An 18,589-nucleotide genomic window follows, 5' to 3' on the forward strand; every position below is an offset into this window, starting at 1 on the left:
GCCAAAAGAAATGTGTAGCAAGTACGTCCTCCGTCTTCTTCACGCCAAAGTGTCCCATTAATCCTCCTCCATGCACCTCCTGCAACAACAAAAGACGAACAGAGCTAGCTGGAATGCATAGCTTGTTAGCACGAAACACAAATCCATCGTTAACGACAAACTTGTTCCACATTCTTCCTTCTTTACAATTCTGCATTACATCTTTAAAATCAGCATCATGCACATATTGATCTTTGATGGTCTCCAAACCAAATATTTTGAAGTCAAGTTGTGAAAGCATAGTATAGCGACGAGACAATGCATCAACAATAACATTTTCTTTTCCCTTCTTGTGTTTAATGACATAAGGGAAAGTCTCAATAAATTCAACCCATTTAGCATGTCTACGATTCAGTTTAGCTTGACTTTTAATATGTTTCAAAGATTCATGATCAGAATGTATAACAAATTCTTTGGGCCATAAATAATGTTGCCATGTTTCTAAAGTCCGAACAAGAGCATATAATTCTTTATCGTAAGTAGAATAATTCAGACTAGGCCCACTCAATTTTTCAGAAAAGTATGCAACAGGTTTGCCATCTTGTAATAACACACCTCCTAATCCAATTCCACTAGCATCACATTCAAGCTCATAAGTCTTATTAAAATCAGGAAGTTGGAGTAAAGGAGCATGTGTCAACTTATCTTTCAATACCGTGAAGGCTTCTTCCTGTGCGGTACCCCACAGAAAAGGCACATCTTTCTTTGTAAGCTCATTGAGAGGTGCAGCAATGGTGCTGAAATCTCTCACAAAACGCCTATAGAATCCAGCAAGGCCAAGAAAACTCCTCACTAGTGCGACCGTTTTGGGCTGCGGCCAACTCTCAATAGCTTCAATCTTGGCTTTGTCAACTTCAATTCCCTGTGGAGTAACAACATAGCCAAGAAAAGATACTCGGTCAGTGCAAAAGGTGCACTTCCCAAGGTTACCAAACAAACGTGCATCATGTAGAGCAATAAAAACAGCACGTAAATGTTCCAAATGTTCTTCCAAAGATTTGCTATAAATCAGTATATCATCAAAATAGACTACCACAAATCGTCCAATGAAAGCACGTAAAACTCCGTTCATTAGTCTCATGAAAGTACTAGGCGCATTAGTTAACCCAAAAGGCATTACTAACCACTCATATAAACCAAACTTTGTTTTAAATGCTGTTTTCCATTCATCACCCAATTTCATACGAATTTGATGGTAACCACTACGCAAATCAACTTTGGAGAATATTGTAGAGCCACTCAATTCATCAAGCATATCATCTAGCCTAGGAATAGGATGACGATAACGAAGAGTAATATTATTAATGCCTCTACAATCAACACACATACGTGATGTACCATCCTTTTTCGGCACTAGAATAATAGGAACAGCACAAGGACTAAGGGATTTGCGTATATAACCTTTGTCGAGAAGCTCTTGTACTTGACGCATAATCTCCTTCGTCTCCTCTGGACTGGTACGGTATGGCGCACGGTTTGGCAGTGACGCACCGGGAATTAAGTCAATCTGATGCTCAATCCCTCGAATAGGCGGTAATCCCGGTGGCACGTCTTGTGGAAAGATGTCAGCGAACTCCTGCAAAATCTTAGTGACAGCAGGAGGCAAAGAGGAAGGCACGTCCTCGAATGAAAATAATGCCTCTTTGCACACAAAAGCATAGCAAACAGATTTGCTGAAATCTAGCTCATCAATATCAGATTTGGTGGCAAATAAACATGCACTTTTCAATTTAATTTCAGAAGCAACACTAGATGGTTTATTATTAGGCTTCATTTGTTGCTCAAATTCTTTTGCCACAATCTGATTTTCACTCTTATTCTTCTCCTGTTTTGCTTTATTAGCTCTATTAATATCATCTTTCAAAATAGAATCAGGAGTCATAGGAAGCAAAGTAATATTTTTATCCTTATGAACAAGAGTATAATGATTGTTTCTACCATGGTGTACAACATTTTTATCAAATTGCCATGGTCTACCAAGTAATAAGGAACATGCTTGCATAGGTACCACATCACAATCAACATAATCAACATATGTAGAGATACTAAAATGCACACGAACAGTACGTGTTACCTTAACCTTGCCGCTGTTGTTGAACCATTGGATGTAGTAAGGATGTGGATGTGGTCTTGTGGTGAGAGAAAGCTTCTCCACCATCTCCATGCTAGCCAAGTTGTTGCAGCTACCTTCGTCTATGATGACGCGCACAGAACGTTCCTTCACAACTCCCTTGGTATGGAACAAATTGTGCCTCTGATTTTGCTCAGCTTGTGTGACCTGCACACTCAAAACACGTTGAGCAACTAAACATTCATACCTGTCAGCGTCTTCAGGAGCCATGTATTGCGTCTCATGATCAGAATCATCTCCACCATGTTCTTCACGTGTAATAAGAGCCAAAGTCTCCTCATCATAGTCACTAGCGGACTCATATCCACCATCCGCGGTAGCAATCATCACACGCGGAGATTTGCATTCTCTCGCATAATGACCTCCTCCCTTACAACGACGACAAATAATATCACTTGTGTGCCCTGTTGATGCCATGGAAGAAGAAGAACTCCGTGTAGGCCCAGCAGGTGAGCTCTTGGAAGATAATGGTGGTTGTGCCTGTTTTCTTGTATCACGACTGGAGGAGGCACCTAATTGAGGTGCTGGTGCAGTTGAAGTAGAAGATGCACGCGGTGTCCATGATGAAGGTCGGCCTGCAGAAAAGTTAGTTCGCGCCAATGCTTGTCGATCCTGCACTTCACGTTCAGCTTTACAAGCAAGATGGAATAAACGAGTGATATTAGTATACTCCTTATAGTCTAGAATGGTCTGAATCTCTCTATTTAATCCACCCAGAAAACGTGCAAGCATAGCTTCATTCTCCTCAACAATACCACATCTAATCATGCCAGTTTGTAATTCCTGATAATATTCTTCTACAGAATTTTTTCCTTGTCTTAAGCGCTGTAATTTCTGAAGCAATTCACGTTGATAATATGGTGGAACCCAACGAGTACGCATAGCAGTTTTCAAAGCAGCCCAAGTAGCGGGAATAGGATATAATCTACAATGTTCAGACCACCATACACATGCAAAACTAGTGAAAGCACAAACAGCAGCAGCAACCCGTCTCTCCTCGGGATATTGTAAACATGTAAAACGTTGTTCAGTTTCTAACTCCCAAGTAAGATATATATCTGGAACATATCTACCCTCAAATGGTGGAATATTCAATTTCAGTTTAGGAATATGGACATCATCTCGTACCTGAGGTGGTGGTGCAGGCCTACCATTACGAATATATACCTGAGGTCAACCTGCTGGTGGTGGTGCAGGTGGCTGCACGTAGTGCTGATTTTGATCGACCTCATCCTCATAATCTCCCACATAATCATCCTCCTCCACATCGGCAGCAGGAGCCATAGAAGTATCAATAGCAGCACCAACAGTTTGGCCAAACGCAAGAGGAACACGGCTCGCTCGGCGGAGATCTGTTTCGCGACGTGGAGGTAGTCGTTGTTGTTGTTGTTGTTGTTGTTGGAGAGGTGCGTTAGGTGCAGCGGGTGGTGGTGGTGGAAGACATGCGAGCAATTCATTAAACTTGTTATCGAGCTTTGTTTCGAACATCTTCTCCATGCCATCTATCTTCTCCATGGCCTCTTCAAATCTGTTTAGCACATCTTGCACCTGTCCACTCATCATTTGCTGAAATTTATCATGCAAATACTTATTCGTCATGTTCTCCCAGTCAGTCTCGTCGGCTTGTGATCCTGGCATGGTTAGCAGCAATAGAAACACACAAGAATATGATCCTACAGACTACTAACAAGAGGTGGTGGTGGGTGTCACAAATCCGTCAAGCAAATCTCAAATTCTTACCAGTTCTTACCCAGCAGCAGGCGGTGATCGGCAACCGTTGTAGTCAAAAACTCTCAAAGCTTGGATAGAGCGATTACCAGGGAGAGTCAAACGCACGACGTAGATGTATGTGGAGCTGGGAAGGCTTATAATATGGTAGCAAAAAGGGTCAGCAATAATCAATTCAGATATGCAAAGTTGAATAAACGCTCAACGACGGTACTGTGCTGGTCCTAGGCTAGACCGTGCTAGAGACGCGAGCCTAGAACACTAACAAAATCACGGCGCTGCACGTAAACAAGGGAAAAGCCCACTCTGGGACAAAAAAATTCGCTCTTTTTTTTTGCGCTGTTTTTTTGCGCTGCTCTTTTTTTTGGGGGGGGGAAATCACTATAGTGGCGAGTGTCTCAAAACTCTTCCCAGGTCAAACTGACAGGATGGGCACGAAATTTTTTTTTGACCAATTTTTTTTTTCGACTGCCCGGACCCAAAAACTGGAAACGGGTCAAAAAAAAACTTTCTATAACGGCGACTGTCTCAATACGCTTAGAAACACCTAAAAATAGGATAGCCAGAAATTTTTTCGACAAGTGCGTTTTCGGAAAATTTTGGGCCTAAACGGAGGGTGGTTTCCGGACTCTTTTTTTTTCCGAAACCTACTCCGGCAAGGAAACACGAATCAGAAACTAGATGGATCCCGAAAACAAACCTAATAAGCAAGGAACTCGGATTGGTGGTGGATATATGGTGGTGGTATATGGCAGCGGTGGTGGTAGCGGTGGTAGTATATGGATATGGATCGGTGGTGGTATATGGACACGGATTGGTGGTGGTATATGGACACGGATTCGGAGCGGTGGTGGTAGATGGCAGGGGCGATGATGATGGTGCGGCGGCGGCGTGACAACTTATGACCAGAACTCGAAACTTAAAAGACTAGACTCTAAGACCAGCAACTAGACCGACGATGCAACCGCAAATTCAACAAAGCAAAACCCTAAAAATATTATGCAAAGGCTCAGATTGGTTCGGATATGATGAACTAACCCTAATTTTTTTGTGTGGCTTTTTCGTGGACTGTAGGTATGAAGAACAGACTCGGTCTAAACTACGGAAAAATGTAAAATCTCACCGAGCAACCTGGAAATCTGATACCACTTGATAGAGGCAAAGGTGTCCCGTCTTTCGATGAGATGATGGATATCGCTTTGGTGGAAGTCGACTTTGACGATCCGACTACAAACGTGCGAGGATGTCGCGCCTTAGCAATCGCTAAACCAACTCCGAGAGGTTATTGACCACGCCGGAGCACGATCAACCTGACCACGAGGGTCTGTTTCCTGCGAGCAAACGAAGAACAAGCAAGAAACTGAGATAGCAATCTGGATATTGCGAATATAAGATGAAAGCTTTATTGATCAAGGTGGGGTTCTGTGACGCCTTTGTCTGGTCGTTGAACACAAACGAAGTACGCGAAGTTGCAGCTATGGCGAACTTTTAATCGAAACAAAACCCAAAGTCTAAACGGTGCCCTAAGGGCTGTATATATGGAGGAAGAGAGGGGAATTTCGTGGCCCTTGGTGGAGGGGTCCGAAATCAACCCTATCTCTTGTTTCCCCACACATACGGACTCTAAAAATAGCCTATACTTATGTATTTCGAAATTACATGGGCCTGGCCCAATAAAAAGGTGACGCAGCACCTATAATAGCCTCGGGACGAAATTTATGAAGTGGCCTCTTGTATATTTCGTCCAAGGCTTCATGCACCCATTGTGGTGGCTTCAAAGTTCTGAAATCATCACTTGTAACTCCGTTCTTGTTCCCCTTGCGCATGGCATCATCTCCATGCTTGTTCTTGCTCCAATGTTTATCCTTCTCCAAGCTAGGCCCTTCATTTGTAAGCAAAACAAATGTATCCAATTTAAGCAGCATCATATTCTCATGAACATTAGAATCATTACCAAGAAATGAAAGTACCTGATAATTTAATTGGCGTGCGCGAGCTCTAGTAATTGGTCCCGTATATGTAGCAGTAGGGGCTGTGGGTGTAACAATGGTATTGATGTCCTCATCACATAGTATAGCGGCGAGACAATGCATCAGCAATAACATTTTCTTTTCCCTTCTTGTGTTTAATGACATAAGGAAAAGTCTCAATGAATTCAACCCATTTAGCATGTCTACGATTCAGTTTAGCTTGACTTTTAATATGTTTCAAAGATTCATGATCAGAATGTATAACAAATTCTTTGGGCCATAAATAATGTTGCCATGTTTCTAAAGTCCGAACAAGAGCATATAATTCTTTATCATAAGTAGAATAATTCAGACTAGGCCCACTCAATTTTTCAGAAAAGTATGCAACAGGTTTGCCATCTTGTAATAACACACCGCCTAATCCAATTCCACTAGCATCACAATCAAGCTCAAAAGTCTTATTAGAATCAGGAAGTTGGAGTAAAGGAGCATGTGTCAACTTATCTTTCAATACCGAGAAGGCTTCTTCCTGTGCGGTACCCCAAAGAAAAGGCACATCTTTCTTTGTAAGCTCATTGAGAGGTGCAGCAATGGTGCTGAAATCTCTCACAAAACGCCTATAGAATCCAGCGAGGCCAAGAAAACTCCTCACTTGTGTGACCGTTTTGGGTTGCGGCCAACTCTCAATAGCTTCAATCTTGGCTTTATCAACTTCAATTCCCTGTGGAGTAACAACATAGCCAAGAAAAGATACTTGGTCGGTGCAAAAGGTGCACTTCCCAAGGTTACCAAACAAACGTGCATCACGTAGAGCAATAAAAACAGCACGTAAATGTTCCAAATGTTCTTCCAAAGATCTGCTATAAATCAATATGTCATCAAAGTAAACTACCACAAATCGTCCAATGAAAGCACGTAAAACTTCGTTCATTAATCTCATGAAAGTACTAGGTGCATTAGTTAACCCAAAAGGCATGACTAACCACTCATATAATCCAAACTTAGTTTTGAATGCTGTTTTCCATTCATCTCCCAATTTCATACGAATTTGATGGTATCCACTACGCAAATCAACTTTGGAGAATATTGTAGAGCCACTCAATTCATCAAGCATATCATCTAGCCTAGGAATAGGATGACGATAACGAATAGTAATATTATTAATGCCTCTACAATCAATACACATACGTGATGTACCATCCTTTTTCGGCACTAGAATAATAGGAACAACACAAGGACTAAGGGATTCGCGTATATAACCTTTGTCGAGAAGCTCTTGTACTTGACGCATAATCTCCTTCGTCTCCTCTGGATTGGTACGGTATGGTGCACGGTTTGGCAGTGAAGCACCGGGAATTAAGTCAATCTGATGCTCAATCCCTCGAATAGGCGGTAATCCCGGTGGCACGTCTTGTGTAAAGACGTCAGCGAACTCCTGCAAAATGTTAGTGACAGCAGGAGGCAAAGAGGAAGGCACGTCCTCGCATGAAAATAATGCCTCTTTGCACACAAAAGCATAGCAAACAGGTTTGCTGAAATCTAGCTCATCAATATCAGATTTGGTGGCAAATAAACATGCACTTTTCAATTCAATTTCAGAAGCAACACTAGATGGTTTATTATTAGGCTTCATTTGTTGCTCAAATTCTTTTGCCACAATCTGATTTTCACTCTTATTCGTCTCCTGTTTTGCTTTATTAGCTCTATTAATATCATCTTTCAAAATGGAATCAGGAGTCATAGGAAGCAAAGTAATATTTTTATCCTTATGAACAAGAGTATAGTGATTGTTTCAACCATGGTGTACAGAATTTTTATCAAATTGCCATGGTCTACCAAGTAATAAGGAACATGCTTGCATAGGTACCACATCACAATCAACATAATCAGCATATGTAGAGATACTAAAATGCACACGAACAGTACGTGTTACCTTAACCTTGCCGCTGTTGTTGAACCATTGGATGTAGTAAGGATGTGGATGTGGTCTTGTGGTGAGAGAAAGCTTCTCCACCATCTCCATGCTAGCCAAGTTGTTGCAGCTCCCTCCATCTATGATGACGCGCACAGAACGTTGTTTCACAACTCCCTTGGTATGGAACAAATTGTGCCTCTGATTATGCTCAGCTTGTGTGACCTGCACACTCAAAACACGTTGAGCAACTAAACATTCATACCTGTCAGCGTCTTCAGGAGCCATGTATTGCGTCTCATGATCAGAATCATCTCCACCATGTTCTTCACGTGTAATAAGAGCCAAAGTCTCCTCATCATAGTCACTAGCGGACTCATATCCACCATCCGCGGTAGCAATCATCACACGCGGAGATTTGCATTCTCTCGCATAATGACCTCCTCCCTTACAACGACGACAAATAATATCACTTGTGTGCCCTGTTGATGTCATGGAAGAAGCAGAACTCTGTGCAGGTGATAGAGGCGGGGTGTCCCGTCTTTCGATGAGGTGATGGATATCGCTTTGGTGGAAGTCGACTTTGACGATCCGACTACGAACGTGCGAGGACGTCGCGCCTTAGCAATCGCTAAACCAACTCCGAGAGGTTATCGACCACGCCGGAGCACGATCAACCTGACCACGAGGGTCTGTTTCCTGCGAGCAAACAAAGAACAAGCAAGAAACTGAGATTGCAATCTGGATATTGCGAATATAAGATGAAAGCTTTATTGATCAAGGTGGGGTTCTGTGACGCCTTTGTCTGGTCGTTGAACACAAACAAAGTACGCGAAGTTGCAGCTATGGCGAAATTTTAATCTAAACAAAACCCAAAGTCTAAACGATGCCCTAAGGGCTGTATATATGGAGGAAGAGGGGGGAATTTCGTGGCCCTTGGTGGAGGGGTCCGAAATCAACCCTATCTCTTGTTTCCCCACACATACAGACTCTAAAAATAGCCTATACTTATGTATTTCGAAATTACATGGGCCTGGCCCAATAATAAGGTGACGCAGCACCTATAATAACCTCGGGACGAAATTTATGAAGTGGCATCTTGTATATTTCGTCCAAGGCTTCATGAGCCCATTATGGTGGCTTCAAAGTCCTGAAATCATCACTTGTAACTCCGTTCTTGTTCCCCTTGCGCATGCCATCATCTCCATGCTTGTTCTTGCTCCAATGTTCATCCTTCTCCAAGCTAGGCCCTTTATTTGTAAGCAAAACAAATGTATCCAATTTAGGCAGCATCATATTCTCATGAACATTAGAATCATTACCAAGAAACGAAAGTACCTGGTAATTTAGTTGGCGTGCGCGAGCTCTAGTAATTGGTCCAGTATGTATAGCAGCAGGGCCTGTGGGTGTAACAATTGTATTGATGTCCTCATCATCCTCCCCTTCTTGAAATGAAGTTGTCCTCGACGGAAGTTCATCTTCCTCACCCAAATAAGGCTTCAAATCTGCAATTTTAAAAGTGGGACTAACCCCAAAATCTGCAGGCAGCTCAAGTTTATATGCATTATCATTTATTTTCTCTAACACCTTAAAGGGACCATCAGCCCGTGGCATGAGCTTTGATTTGCGCAAATCAGGAAATCTATCCTTACGCAAATGTAACCAAACAAGATCTCCAGGTGCAAACACAAAATGTTTTCTACCCTTATCTCTAGCAAGTTTATATTTGGCATTCATATGCTCAATGTTTTCCTTTGTTAACTCATGCATTTTTAAAATCAATTCAGCACGTTGTTTAGCATCAAAATTAACCTTCTCCGAAGATGGAAGAGGCAACAAATCAATAGGTGCACGAGGTAGGAAACCATACACAACTTCAAAAGGGCACATCTTAGTAGTAGAATGCAATGAACGATTATAAGAAAATTCAATATGAGGCAAGCATTCCTCCCACATTTTCTTGTTACTCTTCAAAACAGCCCTAAGCATAGTAGACAATGTTCTATTGACTACTTCAGTTTGGCCATCAGTTTGGGGGTGACAAGTAGTACTAAAAAGCAGTTTAGTCCCCAACTTAGCCCATAAACACCTCCAAAAGTGGCTAAGAAATTTAGTATCACGATCTGAAACAATAGTATTTGGCACACCATGCAAGCGAATAATTTCACGAAAGAACAAATCAGCAACATTAACAGCATCATCGCTTTTATGACATGGTATAAAGTGTGCCATTTTTGAGAATCTATCCACGACAACAAATATGCTATCCCTCCCCTTCTTTGTTCGAGGTAAACCTAAAACAAAGTCCATAGATATATCCTCCCAAGGAACACTAGGTACAGGCAAAGGCATATATAAACCATGAGGATTGAGTCGTGACTTAGCTTTTTGACATGTAGTGCAGCGAGCAATAAAACGCTGAACATCCCGTCTCATCTTTGGCCAAAAGAAATGTGTAGCAAGTACGTCCTTCGTCTTCTTCACGCCAAAGTGTCCCATCAATCCTCCTCCATGCGCCTCCTGCAACAACAAAAGACGAACGGAGCTAGCTGGAATGCATAGCTTGTTAGCACGAAACACAAATCCATCGTTAACGACAAACTTGTTCCACATTCTTCCTTCTTTGCAATTCTGCATTACATCTTTAAAATCAGCATCATGCACATATTGATCTTTGATGGTCTCCAAACCAAATATTTTGAAGTCAAGTTGTGAAAGCATAGTATAGCGACGACACAATGCATCAGCAATAACATTTTCTTTTCCCTTCTTGTGTTTAATGACATAAGAGAAAGTCTCAATGAATTCAACCCATTTAGCATGTCTACGATTCAGCTTAGCTTGACTTTTAATTTGTTTCAAAGATTCATGATCAGAATGTATAACAAATTCTTTGGGCCATAAATAATGTTGCCATGTTTCTAAAGTCCGAACAAGAGCATATAATTCTTTATCATAAGTAGAATAATTCAGACTAGGCCCACTCAATTTTTCAGAAAAGTATGCAACAGGTTTGCCATCTTGTAATAACACACCTCCTAATCCAATTCCACTAGCATCACATTAAAGCTCAAAAGTCTTATTAAAATCAGGAAGCTGGAGTAAAGGAGCATGTGTCAACTTATCTTTCAATACCGAGAAGGCTTCTTCCTGTGCGGTACCCCAAAGAAAAGGCACATCTTTATTTGTAAGCTCATTGAGAGGTGCAGCAATGGTGCTGAAATCTCTCACAAAACGCCTATAGAATCTAGCGAGGCCAAGAAAACTCCTCACGTGTGTGACCGTTTTGGGCTGCGGCCAACTCTTAGCTTCAATCTTGGCTTTATCAACTTCAATTCCCTGTGGAGTAACAACATAGCCAAGAAAAGATACTCGGTCGGTGCAAAAGGTGCACTTCCCAAGGTTACCAAACAAACGTGCATCACGTACAGCAATAAAAACAGCACGTAAATGTTCCAAATGTTCTTCCAAAGATCTGCTATAAATCAATATGTCATCAAAGTAAACTACCACAAATCGTCCAATGAAAGCACGTAAAACTTCGTTCATTAATCTCATGAAAGTACTAGGTGCATTAGTTAACCCAAAAGGCATGACTAACCACTCATATAATCCAAACTTAGTTTTAAATGCTGTTTTCCATTCATCTCCCAATTTCATACGAATTTGATGGTATCCACTACGCAAATCAACTTTGGAGAATATTGTAGAGCCACTCAATTCATCAAGCATATCATCTAGCCTAGGAATAGGATGACGATAACGAATAGTAATATTATTAATGCCTCTACAATCAACACACATACGTGATGTACCATCCTTTTTCGGCACTAGAATAATAGGAACAGCACAAGGACTAAGGGATTCGCGTATATAACCTTTGTCGAGAAGCTCTTGTACTTGACGCATAATCTCCTTCGTCTCCTCTGGATTGGTACGGTATGGTGCATGGTTTGGCAGTGAAGCACCGGGAATTAAGTCAATCTGATGCTCAATCCCTCGAATAGGCGGTAATCCCGGTGGCACGTCTTGTGGAAAGACGTCAGCGAACTCCTGCAAAATGTTAGTGACAACAGGAGGCAAAGAGGAAGGAACGTCCCCGAATGAAAATAATGCCTCTTTGCACACAAAAGCATAGCAAACAGATTTGCTGAAATCTAGCTCATCAATATCAGATTTGGTGGCAAATAAACATGCACTTTTCAATTTAATTTCAGAAGCAACACTAGATGGTTTATTATTAGGCTTCATTTGTTGCTCAAATTCTTTTGCCACAATCTGATTTTCACTCTTATTCTTCTCCTGTTTTGCTTTATTAGCTCTATTAATATCATCTTTCAAAATGGAATCAGGAGTCATAGGAAGCAAAGTAATATTTTTATCCTTATGAACAAGAGTATAGTGATTGTTTCTACCATGGTGTACAGAATTTTTATCAAATTGCCATGGTCTACCAAGTAATAAGGGACATGCTTGCATAGGTACCACATCACAATCAACATAATCAGCATATGTAGAGATACTAAAATGCACACGAACAGTACGTGTTACCTTAACCTTGCCGCTGTTGTTGAACCATTGGATGTAGTCTTGTGGTGAGAGAAAGCTTCTCCACCATCTCCATGCTAGCCAAGTTGTTGCAACTACCTCCGTCTATGATGACGCGCACAGAACGTTGCTTCACAACTCCCTTGGTATGGAACAAATTGTGCCTCTAATTTTTCTTAGCTTCTGTGACCTGCACACTCAAAACACGTTGAGCAACTAAACATTCATACCTGTCAGCGTCTTCAGGAGCCATGTATTGCGTCTCATGATCAGAATCATCTCCACCATGTTCTTCACGTGTAATAAGAGCCAAAGTCTCCTCATCATAGTCACTAGCGGACTCATATCCACCATCCGCAGTAGCAATCATCACACGCGAAGATTTGCATTCTCTCGCATAATGACCTCCTCCCTTACAACGACGACAAATAATATCACTTGTGTGCCCTGTTGATGCCATGGAAGAAGAACTCTGTGCAGGCCCGGCAGGTGCGCCCTTGGCAGATAATGGTGGTTGTGCCTGTTTTCTTGTATCACGACTGGAGGAGGCACCTGATTGAGGTGCTGGTGCAGTTGAAGTAGAAGATGCACGCGGTGTCCATGATGAAGGTCGGCCTGCAGAAAAGTTAGTTCGCGCCAATGCTTGTCGATCCTGCACTTCACGTTCAGCTTTACAAGCAAGATGGAATAAACGAGTGATATTAGTATACTCCTTATAGTCTAGAATGGTCTGAATCTCTCTATTTAATCCACCCAGAAAACGTGCAAGCATAGCTTCATTCTCCTCAACAATAGCACATCTAATCATGCCAGTTTGTAATTCCTGATAATATTCTTCTACAGAATTTTTTCCTTGTCTTAAACGCTGCAATTTTTGAAGCAACTCACGTTGATAATATGGTGGAACCCAACGCGTACACATAGCAGTTTTCAAAGCAGCCCAAGTAGTTGGAATAGGATATAATCTACAATGTTCAGACGACCATACACATGCAAAACTAGTGAAAGCACAAACAGCAGCAGCAACCCGTCTCTCCTCAGGATATTGTAAACATGTAAATCATTGTTCAGTTTCTAACTCCCAAGTAAGATATATATCAGGAACATATCTACCCTCAAATGGTGGAATATTCAATTTCAGTTTAGGAATATGGACATCATCTCGTACCTGAGGTGGTGGTGCAGGCCTACCATTACGAATATATACCTGAGGTCGACCTGCTGGTGGTGGTGCTGGTGGCTGCACGTAGTTCGGATTTTGATCAACCTCATCCTCATAATCGCCCGCATACTCATCATCCTCCGCATCAACAGCAGGAGCCACAGAAGTATCAACAGCAGCATCAACAGTTTGGCCAAACGCAAGAGGGACACGGCTCGCTCAGCGGAGGTCTGTTTCGCGACGTGGAGGTAGTCGTTGTTGTTGTTGTTGTTGGAGAGGTGCGTTAGGTGCAGCGGGTGGTGGTGGTGGAAGACGCGCGAGAAATTCATTAAACTTGTTATCGAGCTTTGTTTCAAACGTCTTCTCCATGCCATCTATCTTCTCCATGGCCTCTTCAAATCTGTTTAACACATCTTGCACCTGTCCACTCATCATTTGCTGAAATTTATCATGTAGCTGTTTGTTCGTTAGGTTCTCCCAATCAGTCTCATCGGCTTGTGATCCTACCATGGTTAGCAGCAAATAGAAACACACAAGAATATGATCCTCCAGACTACTAAGAAGTGGTGGTGGTGTATAACAAACCCGTCAAGCAAACCTCAAATTCTTACCAATTCTTACCCAGCAGCAGGTGGTGATCGGCAACCATTGTAGTCAAAACTCTCAAATCTTGGATAGAGGGATTACCAGGGAGAGTCAAACGCACGACGTAGATGTATGTGGAGCTGGGAAGGCTTATAATATGGTAGCAAAAAGGGTCAGCAATAATCAATTCAGAGATGTAAAGTTGAATAAACGCTCAACGATGGTACTGTGCTGGTCCTAGGCTAGACCGTGCTAGAGACGCGAGCCTAGAACACTAACAAAATCACGGCGCTGCACATAAACAAGGGAAAAGCACACTCTGGAATTTTTATTTTCGCTCTTTTTTTTGCGCTGCTCTTTTTTTTTTGCTCATTTTTTTTGCAAAAAATCACTATAATGGCGAGTGTCTCAAAACTCTTCCCAGGTCAAACTGACAGGATGGGCACGAAATTTTTTCGACCAATTTTTTTTTCGACTGCCTGGACCCAAAAACTGGAAATGGGTCAAAAAAAACTTTCTATAACGGTGACTGTCTCAATACGCTTAGAAACACCTAAAATTAGGATAGCCAGAAAATTTTTTGTCAAGTGCGTTTTCCGAAAATTTTGGGCCTAAACGGAGGGTGGTTTCCGGACTCTTTTTTTTCCGAAACCTACTCCGGCAAGGAAACATGAATCGGAATCTAGATGGATCTCGAAAACAAACCTAATATGACAAGAACTCGGATTGGTGGTGGATATATGGTAGTAGATGGCAGCGGTGGTGGTATATGACAGCGGTGGTGGTATATGGATACGGATTCGAAGCGGTGGTGGATAAGCGGCGGTGATAGATGGCAGGGGCGATGATGATGGTGCGGCGGCGGCGTGACAACTTATGACCAGAACTCGAAACTCTAAAAGACTAGACTCTAAGACCAGCAACTAGACACGACGATGCAACCGCAAATTCAACAAAGCAAAACCCTAAAAAGATTATGCAAAGGCTCAGATTGGTTCGGATATGATGAACTAACCCTATTTTTTTTGTGGCTTTTTCGTGGACTGTAGGTATGAAGAACAGACTCGATCTAAACTACGAAAAACTGTAAAATCTCACCGAGCAACCTGGAAATCTGATACCACTTGATAGAGGCAAAGGTGTCCCGTCTTTCGATGAGATGATGGATAGCGCTTTGGTGGCAGTCGACTTTGACGATCCGACTACGAACGTGCGAGGACGTCGCGCCTTAGCAATCGCTAAACCAACTCCGAGAGGTTATTGACCACGCCGAAGCACGATCAACCTGACCACGAGGGTCTGTTTCCTGCGAGCAAACGAAGAACAAGCAAGAAACTGAGATTACAATCTGGATATTGCGAATATAAGATGAAAGCTTTATTGATCAAGGTGGGGTTCTGTGATGCCTTTGTCTGGTCGTTGAACACAAACAAAGTACGCGAAGTTGCAGCTATGGCGAACTTTTAATCTAAACAAAACCCAAAGTCTAAACGATGCCCTAAGGGCTGTATATATGGAGGAAGAGGGGGAATTTTGTGGCCCTTGGTGGAGGGGTCCGAAATCAACCCTATCTCTTGTTTCCCCACACATACGGACTCTAAAAATAGCCTATACTTATGTATTTCGAAATTACATGGGCCTGGCCCAATAATAAGGTGACGCAGCACCTATAATAACCTCGGGACGAAATTTATGAAGTGGCATCTTGTATATTTCGTCCAAGGCTTCATGCGCCCATTATGGTGGCTTCAAAGTCCTGAAATCATCACTTGTAACTCCGTTCTTGTTCCCCTTGCGCATGCCATCATCTCCATGCTTGTTCTTGCTCCAATGTTCATCCTTCTCCAAGCTAGGCCCTTTATTTGTAAGAAAAAAACAAATGTATCCAATTTAGGCAGCATCATATTCTCATGAACATTAGAATCATTACCAAGAAACGAAAGTACCTGGTAATTTACTTGGCGTGCGCGAGCTCTAGTAATTGGTCCAGTATGTATAGCAGCAGGGCCTGTGGGTGTAACAATTGTATTGATGTCCTCATCAGCAGGCCCAGCAGGTGCGCTCTTGGCAGATAATGGTGGTTGTGCCTGTTTTCTTGTATCACGACTGGAGGAGACACCTGATTGAGGTGCTGGTGCAGTTGAAGTAGAAGATGCATGCGGTGTCCATGATGAAGGTCGGCCTGCAGAAAAGTTAGTTCGCGCCAATGCTTGTCGATCCTGCACTTCACGTTCAGCTTTACAAGCAAGATGGAATAAACGAGTGATATTAGTATACTCCTTATAGTCTAGAATGGTCTGAATCTCTCTATTTAATCCACCCAGAAAACGTGCAAGCATAGCTTCATTCTCCTCAACAATACCACATCTAATCATGCCAGTTTGTAATTCCTGATAATATTCTTCTACAGAATTTTTTCCTTGTCTTAAACGCTGCAATTTTTGAAGCAACTCACGTTGATAATATGGTGGAACCCAACGCGTACGCATAGCAGTTTTCAAAGCAGCCCAAGTAGTTGGAATAGGATATAATCTACAATGTTCAGACCACCATACACATGCAAAACTAGTGAAAGCACAAACAGCAGCAGCAACCCGTCTCTGCTCGGGATATTGTAAACATGTAAAACGTTGTTCAGTTTCTAACTCCCAAGTAAGATATATATCAGGAACATATCTACCCTCGAAAGGTGGAATATTCAATTTCAGTTTAGGAAGATGGTCATGATCTCGTACCTGAGGGAAAGCCCTACCATTGTGATTATTTGCATGTGGATGACCTGGTGGTTGTGGTGCAGGTGGTTGCACGTAGTTCTGATTTTGAGCAACCTCATCCTCGTAATCTCCCGCATAATCATCCTCCTCCGCATCAGCAGCAGGAGCCACAGAAGTATCAACAGTAGCACCAACAGTTTGTCCAAACACAAGAGGAATACGGCTCGCTCGGCGGAGATCTATTTCGCGACGTGGAGGTAGTCGTCGTTGTTGTTGTTGGAGAGGTGCGTTAGGTGCAGCGGGTGGTGGTGGTGGAAGACGCGCGAGCAATTCATTGAACTTGTTATCGAGCTTTATTTCGAACGTCTTCTCCATGCCATCTATCTTCTCCATGGCCTCTTCAAATCTGTTTAGCACATCTTGCACCTGTCCACTCATCATTTGCTGAAATTTATCATGCAAATCCTTATTCGTCATGTTCTCCCAGTCAGTCTCGTCGGCTTGTGATCCTGGCATGGTTAGCAGCAATAGAAACACACAAGAATATGATCCTACAGACTACTAACAAGAGGTGGTGGTGTGTGTCACAAATCCGTCAAGCAAATCTCAAATTCTTACCAGTTCTTACCCAGCAGCAGGCGGTGATCGGCAACCGTTGTAGTCAAAAACTCTCAAAGCTTGGATAGAGCGATTACTAGGGAGAGTCAAACGCACGACGTAGATGTATGTGGAGCTGGGAAGGCTTATAATATGGTAGCAAAAAGGGTCAGCGATAATCAATTCAGAGATGCAAAGTTGAATAAACGCTCAACGACGGTACTATGCTGGTCCTAGGCTAAACTGTGCTAGAGACGCGAGCCTAGAACACCAACAAAATCACGGCGTGGCACGTAAACAAGGGAAAAGCACACTCTAGATTTTTTTTCGCTCTTTTTTTTGCGCTGCTTTTTTTTTGCGAAAAATCACTATAATGGCGAGTGTCTCAAAACCCTTCCTAGGTCAAACTGACAGGATGGGCACGAAATATTTTTGACCAATTTTTTTTTCGACTGCCCGGACCCAAAAACTGGAAACGGGTCAAAAAAAACTTCCTATAATGGCACCTGTCTCAAAACACTCAGAAACACCTAAAAATAGGATAGCCAGAATTTTTTTCGAAAAATGCGTTTTCGAAAAATTTTGGGCCTAAACGGAGGGTGGTTTCCGGACTCTTTTTTTTTATAAGATGGATCTCAAAAACACACCTAATATGCAAGGAACTCGGATTGGTGGTGGATATATGGTGGTAGATGGCAGCGGTGGTGGTATATGGATACGGATTCCAAGCGGAATCCGTATTGCGAATCGGAACCTACTCCGGCAAGGAAACACGAATCGGAATCTAGATGGATCTCGAAAACAAACCTAATATGACAAGAACTCGGATTGGTGGTGGATATATGGTAGTAGATGGCAGTGGTGGTGGTATATGGATACGGATTCGAAGCGGTGGCGGATAAGCGGTGGTGGTAGATGGCAGGGGCGATGATGATGGTGCGGCGGCGGCGTGACAACTTATGACCAGAACTCCAAACTCTAAAAGACTAGACTCTAAGACCAGCAACTAGACACGACGATGCAACCGCAAATTCAACAAAGCAAAACCCTAAAAAGATTATGCAAATGCTCAGATTGGTTCGGATATGATGAACTAACCCTAATTTTTTTGTGGCTTTTTCGTGGACTGTAGGTATGAAGAACAGACTCGATCTAAACTACGAAAAACTGTAAAATCTCACCGAGCAACCTGGAAATCTGATA

Source organism: Triticum dicoccoides, chromosome 2A (assembly GCF_002162155.2).
Source record: "Triticum dicoccoides isolate Atlit2015 ecotype Zavitan chromosome 2A, WEW_v2.0, whole genome shotgun sequence".
In the NCBI taxonomy this organism is placed as follows: domain Eukaryota; kingdom Viridiplantae; phylum Streptophyta; class Magnoliopsida; order Poales; family Poaceae; genus Triticum; species Triticum dicoccoides.